General features: G+C 51.3%; 2 pseudogenes; one reads left to right on the forward strand and one right to left on the reverse strand.

Moving 5' to 3' along the window:
• LOC147109835 (uncharacterized) overlaps positions 1 to 16795 on the reverse strand; it is a 67611-nt pseudogene that overhangs the window by 15715 nt on the left and 35101 nt on the right.
• Positions 1439 to 12539, forward strand: LOC147109836 (large ribosomal subunit protein bL17m-like; annotated as a pseudogene).

A 16795-nucleotide genomic window follows, 5' to 3' on the forward strand; every position in this document is an offset into this window, starting at 1 on the left:
GATAATCTGTTTTTGTTATGTTGGTTGAGGGATAAATATTGGCCAATGCACTGGTGATAATTCCCCTACTCTTCTTCGAAATAGTGCCATGGGCTCTTTTACGTCCACCTGAGAGAGCAGACGGGGCCTCGGTTTAACGTCTCATCTGAAAGACGGCACCTCCGACAGTGTAGCACTCCCTCAGCATGGCATTCGAGTGTCAGCCTGGATTTATATGCTACAAGTCCCTGGAGTGGAACTTGAACCCTCAACCTTTTGACTCAGAGGCGAGTGTGTTCTTCTAGGTGGTAGAGGTGGTGGGTTTGGGAGGTGCTGCTGAAGAAGCCTTGGCGAGTTGCTGCAGTGCATCTTGTAGATGGTACACACTGCAGCCACGGTACGCCGGTGGTGGAGGGAGTGAATGTTCAAGGTGGCGGATGGGGTGCCAATCAAGCGGGCTACTTTGTCTTGGATGGTATTGAGCTTCTTGTGTGTTGTTGGAGCTGCACTCATCCAGGCAAGTGGGAGATGGGGGCGGGGGGGAAGGCTGTTTGACCAGGCAGGGTGGTTGGAGGTTGGAGTTCATGTGATGATATCTCCAGGAATACCTGCAACCAGAGTTAGCAGCCCAAGTGAGCTGGGGGTCAGTGATCAGTGTGGGACGGGGTCCAGGGGGGGCGGTGATCAGTGTGGGTCGGGGTCCGGGGGGGTGATCAGTGTGGGACGGGGTCCAGGGCAGGGGGTCAGTGATCAGTGTGGGACGGGGTCTGGGGGGTCAGTGATCAGTGTGGGACGGGGTCCGGGGGGGGCGGTGATCAGTGTGGGACGGGGTCCGGGGGGGGTGATCAGTGCGGGACGGGGTCTGGGGGGTCGGTGATCAGTGTCGGATGGGGTCTGGCGGGGCGGTGATCACTGTGGGTCGGGGTCCGGGGAGGGGCAGTGATCAGTGTGGGACGGTGTCCGGGGTGGGGTCAGTGATCACTGTGGGACGGGGTCCGGGGGGGGCGGTGATCAGTGTGGGACGGGGTCCGGGGGGTCGGTGATCAGTGTGGGACGGGGTCCGGGGGGTCGGTGATCAGTGTGGGACGGGGTCCGGGGGGTCGGTGATCAGTGTGGGACGGGGTCCGGGGGGTCGGTGATCAGTGTGGGACGGGGTCCGGGGGGTCGGTGATCAGTGTGGGACGGGGTCCGGGGGGTCGGTGATCAGTGTGGGACGGGGTCCGGGGGGTCGGTGATCAGTGCGGGACGGGGTCCGGGGGGGGTGGTGATCAGTGCGGGACGGGGTCCGGGGGGGTGGTGATCAGTGCGGGACGGGGTCTGGGGGGTCGGTGATCAGTGTGGGTCGGGGTCCGGGGAGGGGCAGTGATCAGTGTGGGACGGGGACGGTGATGAATGGCGGACGTGATCAGGCCATTCCTGGGTCGCGCTGTGACGTGACGCTGGGATTGTGACGGTTGAATTCTCACCTTTGCTCCGGTCTCTGATCCCCCCCCAGACTCCCGGCCCCTCGGAAGGATGCATCTCACCGCTGCCCTCTGGATCAGTCATGGGCGAGTTTACCGTCGGATGGGGCTCGGACCCCGGTCCCGGATCGATATGTTGCGGAACTTGTGACAGCGTTGGTGCGACACGAGAGGATTGAAACCACCCTGGCCCGGGCTGATGAGATGAGGTTTTACACTGAGAAGGTAATCACTTCCTCCCTTCGAACACCCCGTTTATCTTGTTCCTTCCTGCCGTCTGCCCAGGCTGCTGTTACTCTGCTTTCCTCCGAATCAACAACGTGCATTTATATAGCGCCTTTCACGACCACTGGATTTCCCAAAGCGCTTTTCAGCCAATGAAGTACTTTTGAAGTGTTGTCACTGTTGTAATGTAGGAAACGCGGCAGGCAATTTGTGCACAGCAAGCTCCCACAAACTGCAATGCGACAATGACCAGATAATCTGTTTTATTGATATTGATTGAACGATAAATATTGGCCAGGACACCGGGGATAACTCCACTGTCGGAGGTGCCGCCTTTCAGATGAGACGTTAAACCAAGGCCCCGTCTGCTCTCTCAGGTGGACGTAAAAGATCCCGCGGCACTAATTCGAAGAAGAGCAGGGAAGTTCTCCCCGGTGTCCTCGCCAATATTTATCCCTCAACCAACATCACTAGAAAACAGATTATCTGGTCATCATCACATTGCTGTTTGTGGGAGCTTGCTGTGTACAAATTAGCTGCTGCGTTTCCTACATTACAACAGTGACCACACTTCAAAAGTACTTCATTGGCTGTAAATCACTTTGGGATGTTTGGTGGTAGTGAAAGGCGCTATATAAATGCAAGTCTTTCTTTTAAATTTACTGGGTCCAGTTCTGGACACACAGACATAAGGGAGATATTCGACTACTAGGGGCATCACAGAGTAGAGCCACGACACCGATCCCCGGTGCCAGAGGGACTGAGTTGTGTGGAGAGACTTGGGCGATTCAACCTGGAAAAGAGGCTCCCTAAAAACTCCCTCCCAAACAGCACTGTGAGAGCGCCTTCACCACACGGACTGCAGCGGTTCAAGAAGGCAGCTCACCGCCACCTTCTCAAGGGCAACTAGGGATGGGAAATAAATGCTGGCCTTGCCAGCAACGCCCACAACCCATGAATGCATTTTTTTAAAAAGACCAGATCATCTGTTTTCAGTGATTATTGGTTGAGGGATAAATATTAGCCCAGGACACTGGGAATAACTTCTCCTGCTCTTTTTCCAATAGTGGCCGCAGGGTCTTTTATGTCTACCTGAGAAGGCAGACGAGGCCTCGGTTTAACGACTTATTCGAATGACGGTACCTCCAATGGTGCCGCACTCCCTCAGTACTGCCCCTCCGAGAGAGCAGCGCCACCTCAGTGCTGCCCCTCCGACAGTGCAGCGCCCTCTCAGTGCTGCCCGTCCGGCAGTGCAGTGCTCCCTCAGTGCTGCCCCTCCGACAGTGCAGCGCTCCCTCAGTACTGCCCCTCCGACAGTGCAGTGCTCCCTCAGTACTGCCCCTCCGACAGTGCGGCGCTCCCTCAGTACTGCTCCTCCGACAGTGCAGTTCTCCCTCAGTACTGCCCCTCTGGCAGTGCAGCGCTCCCACAGTACTGCCCCTCCGACAGTGCAGTGCTCCCTCAGTACTGCCCCTCCGACCATGCAGCGCTCCCTCAGTACTGACCCTCTGACATTGCGGCGCTCCCTCAGTACGGCCCCTCTGACAGTGCGGCGCTCCCTCAGTACTGCCCCTCCGACAGTGCAGTGCTCCCTCAGTACTGCCCCTCTGACTGTGCGGCGCACCCTCAGTACTGGAGTGGGCCTTTGGCGTAGCGGTAGCATCCCCGCCGCTGGGCCAGAAGGTGTAGAGTTTCGAACCCCGCTCCAGGCAGTCCCGACAAGTGGAGTCGGAGCTCTGGCTCTAAATTCTGGGTTGACATCCAGCGGGATACTTGCGTCCGTGGGTGTGGGTAGCCCCCCCCGCCGCCCCCCCCTCGTATGGGTTGTGGGAGCCCGTAAAACTCTTCCGCCATAGGACTAACCACCCTAATGGCTAGTATGAAGATGGTTACGGTCACTGAAGGAGCGTTAACGCGGCCAGAAATCTTTCCGCCACTTCATACAGTTCCCCAAAGGGAACAGTGTGAAGACACGTACGACGACGACCCTCAGTACTGCCCCTCTGACAGTGCGGCGCTCCCTCGGTACTGCCCCTCTGACATTGCAGCGCTCCCTCAGTACTGCCCCTCCGACAGTGCGGCGCTCCCTCAGTATTGCCCTTCCGACAGTGCGGCGCTCCCTCAGTACTGCCCCTCTGACAGTGCAGTGCTCCCTCATTACTGCCCCTCCGACAGTGTGGCGCTCCCTCAGTACTGCCCCTCCGACAGTGCAGCGCTCCCTCAGTACTGCCCCTCCGACAGTGTGGCGCTCCCTCAGCACTGCCCCTCCGACAGTGCGGCGCTCCCTCATTACTGCGCTGGGAGTGTCGGCCTGGATTATGTACTGAAGTTTCTGGACTGAGGCTCGAACCGACCATCTGACTCGGAGGCGAGAGCGAGTGTTACCCACTGAGCCAGAGAGGTGACTTGAGATCCTGGGACTATTTGCACTGGAGCAGAGAAGGCTAAGAGGAGATTTAATAGGGTTTTAAAAAATGATAATGAGTTTTGATGGAATGAATGGGGACAATAAATTTCCTGTGCTCGGGGAGTCAGTGACGTGAGCCCATCAATTTAACGAGTGTTCTGAGAGGGATTAGTAGAAATTTCTGTACACAGAGGTGTTGAAGCACGGAATGCTCCCATAGAATCTCACAGCACAGGAGGAGGCCATTCGGCCCCTCGTGCCTGTGCCGGCTCTTTGAAGAGCTCTCCAATTAGTTCCCACTCCCCCTGCTCTTTCCCCAGAGCCCTGCAAACATCTCCTTTTCAAGTATTTATCCAATACTCTTTTGAAAGTTATTATTGAATCTGCTTCCACTGGCCTTTCAGGCAGTGTATTCCAGATCACAACAACTCGCTGTGTGAAAAAATAATCTCCTCATCTCCCCTCTGGTTCTTTTGCCAATTCTCTTAACTCTGTGTCCTCTGGTTACCGACCCTCCTGCCAGTGGGAACAGTTTCTCCTCATTTACTCGATCAAAACTCCTCATAATTTTGAACGCTGCTCTTTACGAGAATGGTTCCAGGGATGAGGGACTTCAGTTATGTGGAGAGACTGGAGGAGCTGGGATTGTTCTCCTTAGAGCAGAGAAGGTTAAGGGGAAGATTGTGTTCAAAATCATAAATGGTTTTGAGAGTAAATGAGGAGAAACTGTGTCCAGTGGTAGAAGGGTCGGTAACCAGAGGACACAGATTGAAGGTGATTGGCAAAAGAACCAGAGGGGAGATGAGATTTTTTTTTACACAGCGAGTTGTTGTTGTAGTGTCCGCGTACTAATAACACACGGACTGCAGGAGAACGGTAATAAGAGGTGTTTACTGAACAGAGGGTATGCTGGAACTGAAAGTACAGAAGCCTGCTAGGGCTTTTTATACAGGTGTGGTCACTGCCGGTACTGCAGTATAGAATCAGTTCTTCTCTTAAAGGTACATACGCAACAATTCCTCCCCTTTTAGATAAACAGTACATAACATTCATTTAACAATTGAATAATAACTAATTACAATTACAATTTTCTTTGTACTATATACATCAGCTGAAAGTAATCAGTTATAAATTCAGTCTTTGAGGAGGCTTCCTGATCCTGTCTGGATAGCGCCTTTCTCGAGTATCCTGTTCTTGCGGTGGAGTCGATTCTGGCTCATTGTCATTGGTTGGTTCGTCAGCTTCCAATACCACTGATTCTGAGGTAGACGCAATCTGTACTTCGGGTTCATCACCAGGTGCACATGCTCGTGGTATGGGTTTGACTTGTTCCTGTGACTCCAGAATCTGGTCAGCATGGCGTCTCACGATGCTCTCTCCAACGTCCACTGTGTACATTAGTGGTCCCTGCCGTGTGCATATCGTTCCTGGCTGCCATTTTTCTGTTCGGTAGTCGCGGGCCAAGACTGGTTGCCCTATCTTGAAGCTCCTGGTTGGCTTTTCATTGATGTGCTGGAATTGCTTATTCTCAACATCTCGTCTTATGTTTGGTTTGAGCAAGTCCAGGCGACATCTTAACCTTCGGTTAAAGAACATCATGGCTGGAGCTTGGTTGGTGACTGCATGTGTCGCATGTGTAAGCAAACAAGAAATTATCCATCTTGTGTTGCAGTGGTATGTTGTCGTTATACATCGCCTTTATTGCTTTTTTAAAGGTTTGAACAAACCTCTCAGCCAATCCATTTGTGGCTGGATGATATGGGGCGGATGTGTAATGCTTTACCCCATTATTCCTCAAAAACCTCCGGAAATCCTCGGACACAAACTGTGGTCCATTGTCGGAGCAAATCTGTTCTGGCAAGCCATTCCTGGCGAAGATGGTCCGTAGGACTGCAATAGTTTTCTCCGTGGTGGTGGAGGACATTTTGATGACATCTGGCCATTTCGAATGTGCATCCATGGCGATTAAAAACATTGAGTCCATAAATGGACCAGCAAAATCAATGTGTACCCGTTGCCATGGAGACGAGGGCCACTCCCATGGGTGTAGTGGGGCCTGTGGTGGAGCGATTTGGACTTTCTGGCATCCTGTGTATCTCTTGGTCATTTCCTCGATTTCTTTATCGATTCCCGGCCACCACACAAACGTCCTGGCTGGGCTTTTCATTTTTACCCCTCCCAGCTGACCCTCATGAAGCTCATTGAGCACTCTTTCTCTCAACTTGGGTGGAATTACCATTCGGGATCCACACATCAAGGTCCCCCGGCACACTGACAGCTGTTCTCTCCTTGGCGAGAATGCTGGCAACAGTGAGTCGCCATGTGCTGGCCATCCCTTCACCATCAAATCATAGACCCGAGAGAGTGTCGGGTCATTTCGGGTTTCCTTCTCTATACTTGAGTTTGTAACAGGTAGACATTCGACTATGGTTGAATGGAATATCTCAACAGGGTCCACTGCAGGTGCTTCCTCCACCGTAGGCAGCGGCAGGCGCGACAGCCCATCAGCGTTTCCATGCTGTTTTGTGCCCTTATGCTCTATGTCGTATTGATGTGCCCCTAGAAAAAGGGACCATCTTTGCAGCCATTGCGCCGTCATCACCGGAACGCATTTCTTTGGGTTAAAAATGGAGACAAGAGGCTGGTGATCAGTCGGTAAGGTGAATTTCTGCCCGTGCAGATAGTGATTGAACTTCTTCACCCCCCACACCAGGCTGAGGGCCTCCCTGTCAATCTGGGCGTAGTTACGCTCGGCTGAAGTTAACGAGCGTGACGCAAAGGCTATTGGCCTCTCTGAACCGTCAAGGAATTTGTGCGACAGCACCGCTCCAATGCCGTAGGGAGACGCATCACATGCCAACCGAATCGGTAGTGATGGATTGTAGCGGGCCAATACTTCTTTTGAAGTGATTAGGCATTTACATTTCTGAAAGGCACGCTTACACTCATCACTCCATTTCCATGCTACTCCAGTTTGCAGCAGGGCGTTCAGCGGGTGCAGAATTGTAGACAAGTTTGGCAAGAACTTATGGTAGTAGTTCACCAACCCGAGGAACGACCTCGGTTGTGACACATTTTCCGGTGCTGGAGCCTTGACTACTGCCTCAATCTTGTCTGGGGACTTATGTAACCCCTCTTCATCAATCACGTGGCCACAATACGAGATTTGTTTCCTGAAAAACTCGCATTTGGGGCGGTTGGCTCGTAGCCCATATTTTTGTAATCTAGTGAGCACCTGCTCCAGGTTGGCAAGGTGTTCACTGTCATTTCCGCCCGTAACCAGGATGTTGTCCAAATAACACTGGGTCCCCGAGATCCCTTGCAGGACTTGTTCCATCGCTCTCTGCCAAATTGCCGGAGCTGATGCTACCCCGAATACCAGTCGGTTGTACTGGTAAAGACCTTTGTGAGTGTTTATCGTGAGGTATTTTCTAGATGATTCATCTACCTCCATTTGTAGATACGCTTGGGCCAGATCAATCTTCGTAAAGCGTTTCCCTCCAGATAGTGAGGCAAAAATATCTTCTATCCGCGGATGTGGATATTGTACTGTTTGAAGGATTGGGTTCACAGTTACCTTAAAGTCCCCACAGATGCGAACCTTCTTCGGTTCCCCAGGCGTGCTGCTCAATGATTTCTTCATTACAGGAACAATGGGTGTGGCCCACTCGCTCCAGTCCACCTTGGACAGCACACCCGCACGCTCCAGACTCTCCAGCTCTGCTTCGACGGCTGGGCGGATCGCATACGGTACCGGTCTGGCCGTAAAAAATTTAGGGTTTGCGTTATCTTCAATTTTTATCGTTGCCGTTACGCCTTTTAGAGTCCCAGGTCCTTGCTGGAACACCTCTTTCGCGTCAGTTAGAATTTTTGACAGTCGTCCAGGTGTGGCATCGTCATCCTTTTTGTCAGCCACAGCTAGCGCCTGAATGGAATGCCAATCCAATTGTATTTTCTGGATCCATTCACGTCCCAATAATGGCGGTCCTCCACCTTGTAGTATATATAGATACAGTTCCTGTGTTTCCTTGCCGTTGTATTTAACGGGCACCCTTATTTTTCCTCTGGGGTAGACTTTTTGCCCCGTATATGTCTTCAAGACAATGGACGTATCCTTCAAGGGAATGTGTGAGAATAGCTGCTCATAGTCTCGTCGATTCATGACTGTTAGGGCTGATCCTGTGTCCAATTCCATCTTTACTTGGGACCCTGCTGTCATGAGGGTGACCCAAATGGTTTGGTGATCCTCCTTTGCGATCACGTTGTGTAACTTTAGACAACTTAGTCTCCTGCTCCCGGAGTCATTATCACTCTTCTGAACTACTGTCCGTCATCTTTTGTACTTTCTTGTACTTTTCCTTAGTAGTTCTTTTAGTGTTGATTTTCTTTCCCGACCTGCAGACTCATGCTATGTGTCCCACTTTTCCACATTGCCTGCATACTTTGTCCTTAGCCCAGCAATCCTTCTGGTCATGGTTTGTTCTGCCGCAGCGATAGCACTTTTCTGCTCCATATGCCATTTCATTGGTGCTATATTCTTACGGTTTCTGTTGTATTTCCGCAGCTCCCCGTGTTGTTGCTTCGTAGGATACTGCAACGCTGAAAGCCTTTTCTAGCGTAAGGTCCTTTTCCGAAAGTAGTCGTTTCTGGGTTCCTTCACTCTGGAGCCCGCAGACAAACTTATCCCTTAAGGTATCTGCCAGTCCTGCTCCGAACTGGCAGTGCTTCGATAACTTGCGTAGTTCCGTAAGATAGTCAGCATTACTCTCATCTTTGTGCTGGTTTCTTTTATGGAACTTGAATCTTTCTGCTATCAGCAGCGGTGTCGGGTTTAGATGTTCCTGTAAGATATTGACAATCTCTTCAAAGCTTTTCTCCATTGGTTTAGCTGGGGTAATTAAATTCCGCAATAGGCCGTACGTTCTCGCGCCCATCAAATTTAATAATACCGACGCCTTCTTTTCATTGGCCACCCCATTTGCCTTGCAGTACACTTCAATTCTTTCCACATACGTGGTCCAGTCTTCTATTTCGTTGTCGAAAGCAGTGATACTGCCACTCTTCGGCATCTTGGGTGGTTTAAAATGGCGCCTCCCGCGCTTTTCCTTCTACCCCAATGGATTAAAATGGTGCCTCCCGCGCTTTTCCTTCTTCCCCTTGCTGCCAATGCTGCTCCGAGTGTTCTAAATAGTAATGGCGGTGCCCCGCAGCTTTGGCGCGTCTCTTTTCCTTCCCCTCTTTTATTTTCTCTAACGCTGCCCGGCTCTTGAGCACCGACCGCGCCCTGTGCGCTCCACCCTCTCTCTTTTCCTTCCCAATGACGTTGCACGGCCCCCTTGCAGAGCCGCTCGATCGAGCTCAAGCCCGCCGCAGTCCGGAAGTGCCAGCGCACTACCTGCTACCAGCACGATTTGCTGGAACACCTTGACTGGGGAGCCAAGCCCAGCTCTCCACAGCTTCCCCTGCGATTCACTGAACTCCGATGGATCACTGGGCGGTTGCCCACGGTCGACACCCGTTGCTCTGGCTTCGACCTCCAAGAAGCTTCTTTTCAGGGATGGATCCCCGTGAGGTGATGCAGTACTGCAGGTGAGTTCGAACCTGCTCGTCGCCACTGTAGTGTCCGCGTATCAATAACACACAGACTGCAGGAGAACGGTAATAAGAGGTGTTTACTGAACAGAGCGTATGCTGGAACTGAAAGTACAGAAGCCTGCTACGGCTTTATATACAGGTGTGGTCACTGCCGGTACTGCAGTATAAAAGCAGTTCTCTCTTAAAGGTACATACACAACAGTTGTGATCTGGAATGTGCTGCCCGAAAGGCCGGTGGAAGCAGATTCAATAATAACTTTCAAAAGGGAATTGGATAAATACTTGAAAAGGAAACATTTTCCGGGCTCTGGGAAAGGGCAGGGGAGTGGGTCCAAAGAGCCAGCACAGGCACGATGGGCCGAATGGCCTCCTCCTGCGCTGTATCATTCTATGATTCTGTTAAATCTGCCCTAAACCTTCTCTGCTCGAAGAACAATCCCAGCTTCTCCAATCCTCCACGTCACTGAAGCCATGGGGAGGAGGTTGAGGCCGAGACCGTGGCCTCTATGAAAGGGAGAATTTGGGATCAATATTTGTCGATGGAGAGAGCGGGGCAGTGGGATGGGTTTGGGGATTGCTCGCGTACAGAAGGAGGGCAGGCTGGAGGGGCCAACTGGCCTCTGTCTGTGCTGGGAAGGAGCCTGCGGGTTTGACTGATCTGCCCTTGCTTTCCAGCTGGTGGATTACGCCAAGCGAGGGGACACGGACGAGAAAGCCATGAAGATGGCTGACTTCTGGCTGACGGTCAGTATCTCTGGCGCGGGGCTGGGGGCGGAGTGGGGGGGGGTCTTCGGGGTCGGCCTGTGTCGTGAGCGTCACTCCGCCACGCCCGCGATCTCGCCGCGCTGGCCATCGCGAAGAGCCTTGGCTACTTGCATTTCTATAGCGCCTTTCACTACCTCAGGACGTCCCACAGCACCTTACAGCCAATGAAGTACTTTTTTTTTGAAGTGTAGTCACTGTTGTAATGTAGGAAACCCGGCAGCCAATCTGTGCACAGCAAGCTCCCACATACAAGTGTGATCATCACCAGATGTTGGTTGAGGGATAAATATTGGCCCCAGGACAGCGAGGAGAACTCCCCTGCTCCTCTTCAAAATAGTGGCTGCGGATCTTTTGCATTCACTTGAGAGGGCAGGCGGAGCCTCGTGTTTAACCTCTCATCTGAAAGGTGACACCACTGACAGTGAATTGCTCTGACAGTGCAACGCTCCCTCAGTGCTGCCCCTCCGACAGTGTGGCGCTCCCTCAGTACTGCCCCTCCGACAGTGTGGCGCTCCCTCAGTACTGCCCCTCCGACAGTGCGGCGCTCCCTCAGCACTACCCCTCCGACAGTGTGGCGCTCCCTCAGCACTGCCCCTCCGACAATGCGGCGCTTCCTCAGCACTGCCCCTCCGACAGTGCGGCGCTCCCTAAGCACTGCCCCTCCGACAATGCGGCGCTCCCTCAGCACTGCCCCTCCGACAGTGCGGCGCTCCCTCAGCACTGCCCCTCCGACAGTGTGGCATTCCCTCAGTACTGCCCCTCCGACAGTGCGATGCTCCCTCAGCTGCCCCGCCGACAGTGCGGCGCTCCCTCAGTACTGCCCCTCCGACAGTGCGGCGCTCCCTCAGTACTGCCCCTCCGACAGTGCGATGCTCCCTCAGCACTGCCCCTCCGACAGTGCAGCACTCCCTCAGTACTGCCCCTCCGACAGTGCGATGCTTCCTCAGTACTGCCCCTCCGACAGTGCAATGCTCCCTCAGCACTGCCCCTATGACAATGCGGCGCTCCCTCAGTACGGCCCCTCCAACAGTGCGGCGCTCCCTCAGTACTGCCCCTCCAACAGTGCGATGCTCCCTCAGTACTGCCCCTCCGACAGTGCGGCGCTCCCTCAGTACTGCCCCTCCGACAGAGCAGTGCTCCCTCAGTACAGCCCCTCCGACAATACGGCGCACCCTCAGTACGGCCCCTCCGACAGTGCGGCGCTCCCTCAATACTGCCCCTTTGACAGTGCGGCGCTCCCTCAGTACTGCCCCTCCAACAGTGTGGCGCTCCCTCAGTACTGCACTGGGAGTGTCGGCCTGGTTTATGGGCTCAAGTCTCTGGAGTGGGGCTCGAACCCATGACCTTCTGACTCGGAGGTGAGAGTGAGCTGCAACTGAGAAGGGAGAGTTCTTATTGGGCCCGGTTGAGGGGAGGGGAGGGGAAGAGTGGAATATTTCTGGGAATAAACCTCTTTTTCTGTTTCTGTCAGGAGAAAGATCTCATCCCGAAGTTCCTCAAGGTCCTGGCTCCGCGATTCTAGGACCACCGGGGGAGTTCCGTGTGGATGATGCAGATTCCCACCCGGGAGAACTTGGACCGGGCCAAGATGGCGGTCATCGAGTACCGGCGCAACCCGCTGCCGCCCCTCCTCGCGCAGCGGCAAGGGGCCAACGAGAAGACCCTGCTCAACCAGCTGCTGAAGGGGTACAGGGAGGAGGGGGCCTGGGGCAGGACCTCGGGCTCAGGCGAGTCCCAGGCTTCGAGTGCGGCCTAGCTGGGAGCTTGACCGGCGGAGAGCAAGGAAGCGATGTGTGATCGATCACCCGCCCCTCCCCCTCCCACCCCCGGGGGACGACCTTCTGCTATTGGCCCGCCTGGGAACAAATCTGGGGGCGGATTCCCGGAGTCACACTGGAATGACGGCCTCCTGGGAATCACCGACAGCCTCGGGCCTGAATCTGCGCAGCCCGACATCTTTTCCATCGACATATCATCCATCCAATTACATAGGTTATAAGCATTAATGTTATTAGTACTATACATCCATTAAGCAGGTCTTTCTCCCAAGCCTTCGCTCGTTCGTAGTAATAGTCTGTCTGCTCGATGGGAATCTGCCCAGGAGGTTTCTGTAACCATTACCATCGAACAGCATACATTACTACTTTATCAAGGTCATGTATATTTCTTCCACTTCCTTTCTTTTTTGTTTTCTACGTTTTTTACAGGCGGCACATGCTGCTATTCCCATTCCTATCGCCAAAACCAATTGTACTATAACTAGTATGTGAGACGTAATGCTGTCCCATGGGTGGATGTTGACATTCATCCCCCAATCCCACAACTTCTTATACCATGGGACCTCCTGTAGTTCTACTTCTATGTCCCTTTCTAGTTCCCCAAGGTTCCTTTGCAACATTACGTATTGTTTCACCATTTTACTTAAGCCCTCTTTTATCTCTTGCAGATCCCCTTGCAGGCGGGGTATTGGAGCCCCCACCGGATCTTCATAATTGACCAATTCGTCCCTTAAACTATCTGTCACATTTAGTTTCATTTCCTCCCTTGAGTGTACATACACCAATCTGGTGTGTCCAATTGTCACAGGGATCTTTGGTGTAAAGCAGAAGTTAGGCATTGTGATTACACATACAAGGTTACAATATTGGTGCTCAGTCTCTGTGGTGGCTATACAATACTCCCCTCTGTCTCTATATCCCGAGCGGGTGTGATGGTGATTGACATGTGATAATTCCAACATGCACCCCTCTGTCTTATTATAGCTGCACTCATCCTTAGTGCCTTCTCCTACCGGATGTGGGCATATCTTAAGCGTACCTTTCCCATGGCATCTGTTTAGGGAGACTCCTCTTATAGTATCATTCTTCCTGATGGCATAGGTATCAATTGGATAGTATTGGAGGTATGTCTCAACCCTCACTATGCCTATGTTTGTTACCTGGTACTGTGGGTATGGAGTTGTGTCTAGTCTCACCACTGGTATCATGAGTACCATGCCTATCATTGCTGTCACTTCTGCTTTGCATTTTTGTATCACTGGATACACTCTGGTCATCCCCTTGAGGGTACAGGCACTCAGAGGGCCTGGATTCTGGCTCAGGCCATAGAGCTGTGTGCTGTTAATCCAGTCTGGTACCTCACCTCGTTGTATCTGTGCCAGATTGTGTTTTAACTGTCCGGTGGTCCATTGGCCATAGGCATGGCACAAGCCTCTCCCTACCCCATCTTTTGCCTGTTCCTCATCTCTATGGTTTAGTTTGTTGATAGTGCCAGCATGGTTTCTATAACTTTGATTCCCTCAAGTAATTTCCTTATCGTATGTTCTCCCAACTCTGATTCTTGTTGAACCAAACCAGTTTCTTTCTCTAAAATCTGTTGTATTACCCTTTGTAATTGTTCCACACTACTCTGGACTCCTTGTATATCCAGGGCATTAATGAATGACGTCCCCGTATTTATTCCTGTGAGTACATCGTTTCCTAAGCCCCTCTTAATTCTTTGGTGGAATGCGGCATGTCCCCTGAAACTAGAAGCCCCTGTTGCATCAGCAGCTTGGTTAATTACATTCCTTATCATATATGCATACAACTCTCTAGTTTTAGTAAATCTTTCACAATATCCTGGCCATTGTAGCATGGTTAAGTTCATTAGTACCGGTACAATTTCATGTCTCACATTATCATACAATTGTTCTCCCTCGGTAAATAACACCAGTCCATTTTCGGGCCCAGGCGTCCATTTCGGACACCTTCGTTCTTCAGGTGTCGTTGTGATTGGGGGTGTTGTTGGTTCTAGGGTTACTCCTTGTGGTGTGATCCTTCTTGTTGTTGGTTGAGGTGTTGTAATGCTGTGTACAATAGTCCATCTTATGATATTGTCCGTGCAGCTCAGGATATATCCTCCCCCTACTTGATCCAACACCTGCCGGTGTCTATTACATCTTACCATATTGCTGGTATCTGTCATTATATAGGGTCCGCATGGTCATTGATCCAAGTTCACCCAGATACCGTTACACCTGTAACATCCTTTTCCTGTTTTTCACACTCGTAACTGTGTGATATAATGAAGTTCCTCGTGGAGTCTCCACTGGGGGATCTTAACTTGCAGTCCATTTCTTTCAGCCTGTTATTTGGGCTTATAAATGTTGTCATCAGAGTAGTTATAATAATCCATCTCACTGGATCCATGTTTATCTGTAATTTAAACAGAGGTCTGGTCGTCTTCCGAGCTCTTTCCCCTAGAGGAGAGGGTAGAATGGGGGTCTTTAGTGTTAAATGGTTTCACCTGGGTCCAGTGCTTCAATCACATACCCGCCGGTTCCTGTAGACAAACACACGTATCACTGGTCATTAATACAGTATATGGCCCCATCCAACGGGGTTCCATTCCCTTTCTTCCGATAACTTGCGTCATTACTTGTTGACCTATTCTGGGCAACTCGTCCAGTTTAAGTCCAGCATTCTGCCTTTCTCGATCTTTAATCTGTTGTTGGTTCCTTACTTTTTTATTTAGTGCTTGTACCTCCTGATTTAGTTGTACTTAATCTATCTTGTACTGGTCCTGGTTCACTCACCCCTCCAGCCAAATCCTCTGGTAGTCTCATAGCTCGTCCTGTCATTAGTTCGTAGGGGGTCAGTCCGGTCGTTCGTCCTGGGGTGGCTCGCAGCCTCATTAGTATGCTGGGTAATAATTCCGACCATCCCTTCCCTGTTTCTTGGATGGCTTTTGTCAGCGCGTTTTTCAGTGTCCTATTCATTCTTTCTACCATCCCCGAGCTCTGGGGGTGATATGGTATGTGATATTTTTGTGTTACGTGTAACAGCTTACAAGTTTCATTATTTTACCGGTGAAATGAGTGCCGTTGTCTGAGTCAATTTGCAGAGGCACTCCCCAATGGGGTATAACCTCGGTAGCCAATATTAGTGCAACTGTTTTTGCAGAGCAATCTCGGGTGACAAAAGCTTCCACCCACCTGGTAAATTGGTCAATTATTACCAGGCAATATTTCTTCCCCCGGTCCTGCTGGTAAAGTCAATTTGTAGGTTTTCCCAGGGTCCTTGGGGCCTGGGTTGGTTTGCTACTCTAACTCTACATCTCTGTCCTACATTATTCTTAGCGCATATTATACAGCGGTGGCAATATTCCGCTACTTCCCGACCCATCTTTGGCCCCCACCAGTACTGTGTCAGTAGGTGCAACATGTTACTTCTGCCAGTATGTGTTACACCATGGTATAGCACCATCAGTTGTTGTCTGCAACATTCTGGTGCCACCACCTGGTTACGGGGGCCCCATTTCCAGATTCCATCCTGTAGTCGAGCACCCGCTTGTCTCCATCTCTCTTTTTCCTCTTTACTAGTATTTTCTTGTACCTCCATTATATTCACTTCCTGTACCCCACTGACTGTCATGACCATATTTATTTCGTTTTTAAACACATCCTTTGGTTGCATTTCTTCCGCAGCTAATTTGGCAGCTAGATCTGCATACCTATTCCCTATAGGGGCCTGGTCCTGGGGTTCCTGTGAGTCCATATCCTCTATCTTTGTGTGGGCTTTTATTTTAATTACCGCTGCCTCTAAAGGTGCCTGTGCAGCCTTAACTAACCTTTCTATTAGTTTTCCATGTTTTACTACCTCTCCCGTAGAGGTCATGTACCCCCTTCTGGCCCATAGTGTCATATAATCATGCACCACTCCGAAGGCATAACGGCTGTCGGTATAAACATTTATCCGTTTGTTTTTTGCTATTTCCAACGCTTTTATTAAAGCCACTAGTTCCGCTACCTGTGCTGACTTATCCCCATAAAGGGCTCCTTTTAACAGGGTCTTTCCTTCTTGATTTACTACTGCCCACCCTGTTCTGGGTTCTCCGTTGATATATTTTCGGGATCCATCTACATAGATGACCATATGGGGATTTTCTAGTGGGTCTTCCTTTACTCCACTCCCTATTTCTTCCTCCATTTTCATCTGACAACTGTGCTCTTCTCCTTCCGTTAATATGCCCGTGGCTGGATTAACCCCGGGATGTTTTTGTATTATCACAGTTCCATCCCTGGGGAGTAATATCGTTTCCCATTTAGCTTTCCTGCTATCCGATATCGTCCACAATTTTCCAGTGTTGAGTAGTTCCACTAATGTATGTTGATATGCAAAATTACCTTTCCCATCATCGCTATTGGTTCACTTACTCGCACCGCCCGGGTGGCGCAATCTATTGCAGCCACACATCGTGGCATCGCCTTCACTACTGGGTCTTTTTTTGCAGAGTAATACGCAACGGGTCTCTGTTTCCCTCCGTGATCTTGCATTACCACGGCTGAATCACTCTCATGATCTAAATCACAATATAGGTG

The sequence above is a fragment of the Somniosus microcephalus genome, chromosome 12 (assembly GCF_052327205.1).
Source record: "Somniosus microcephalus isolate GS21.2 chromosome 12, FLI_Smic_1.0, whole genome shotgun sequence".
In the NCBI taxonomy this organism is placed as follows: domain Eukaryota; kingdom Metazoa; phylum Chordata; class Chondrichthyes; order Squaliformes; family Somniosidae; genus Somniosus; species Somniosus microcephalus.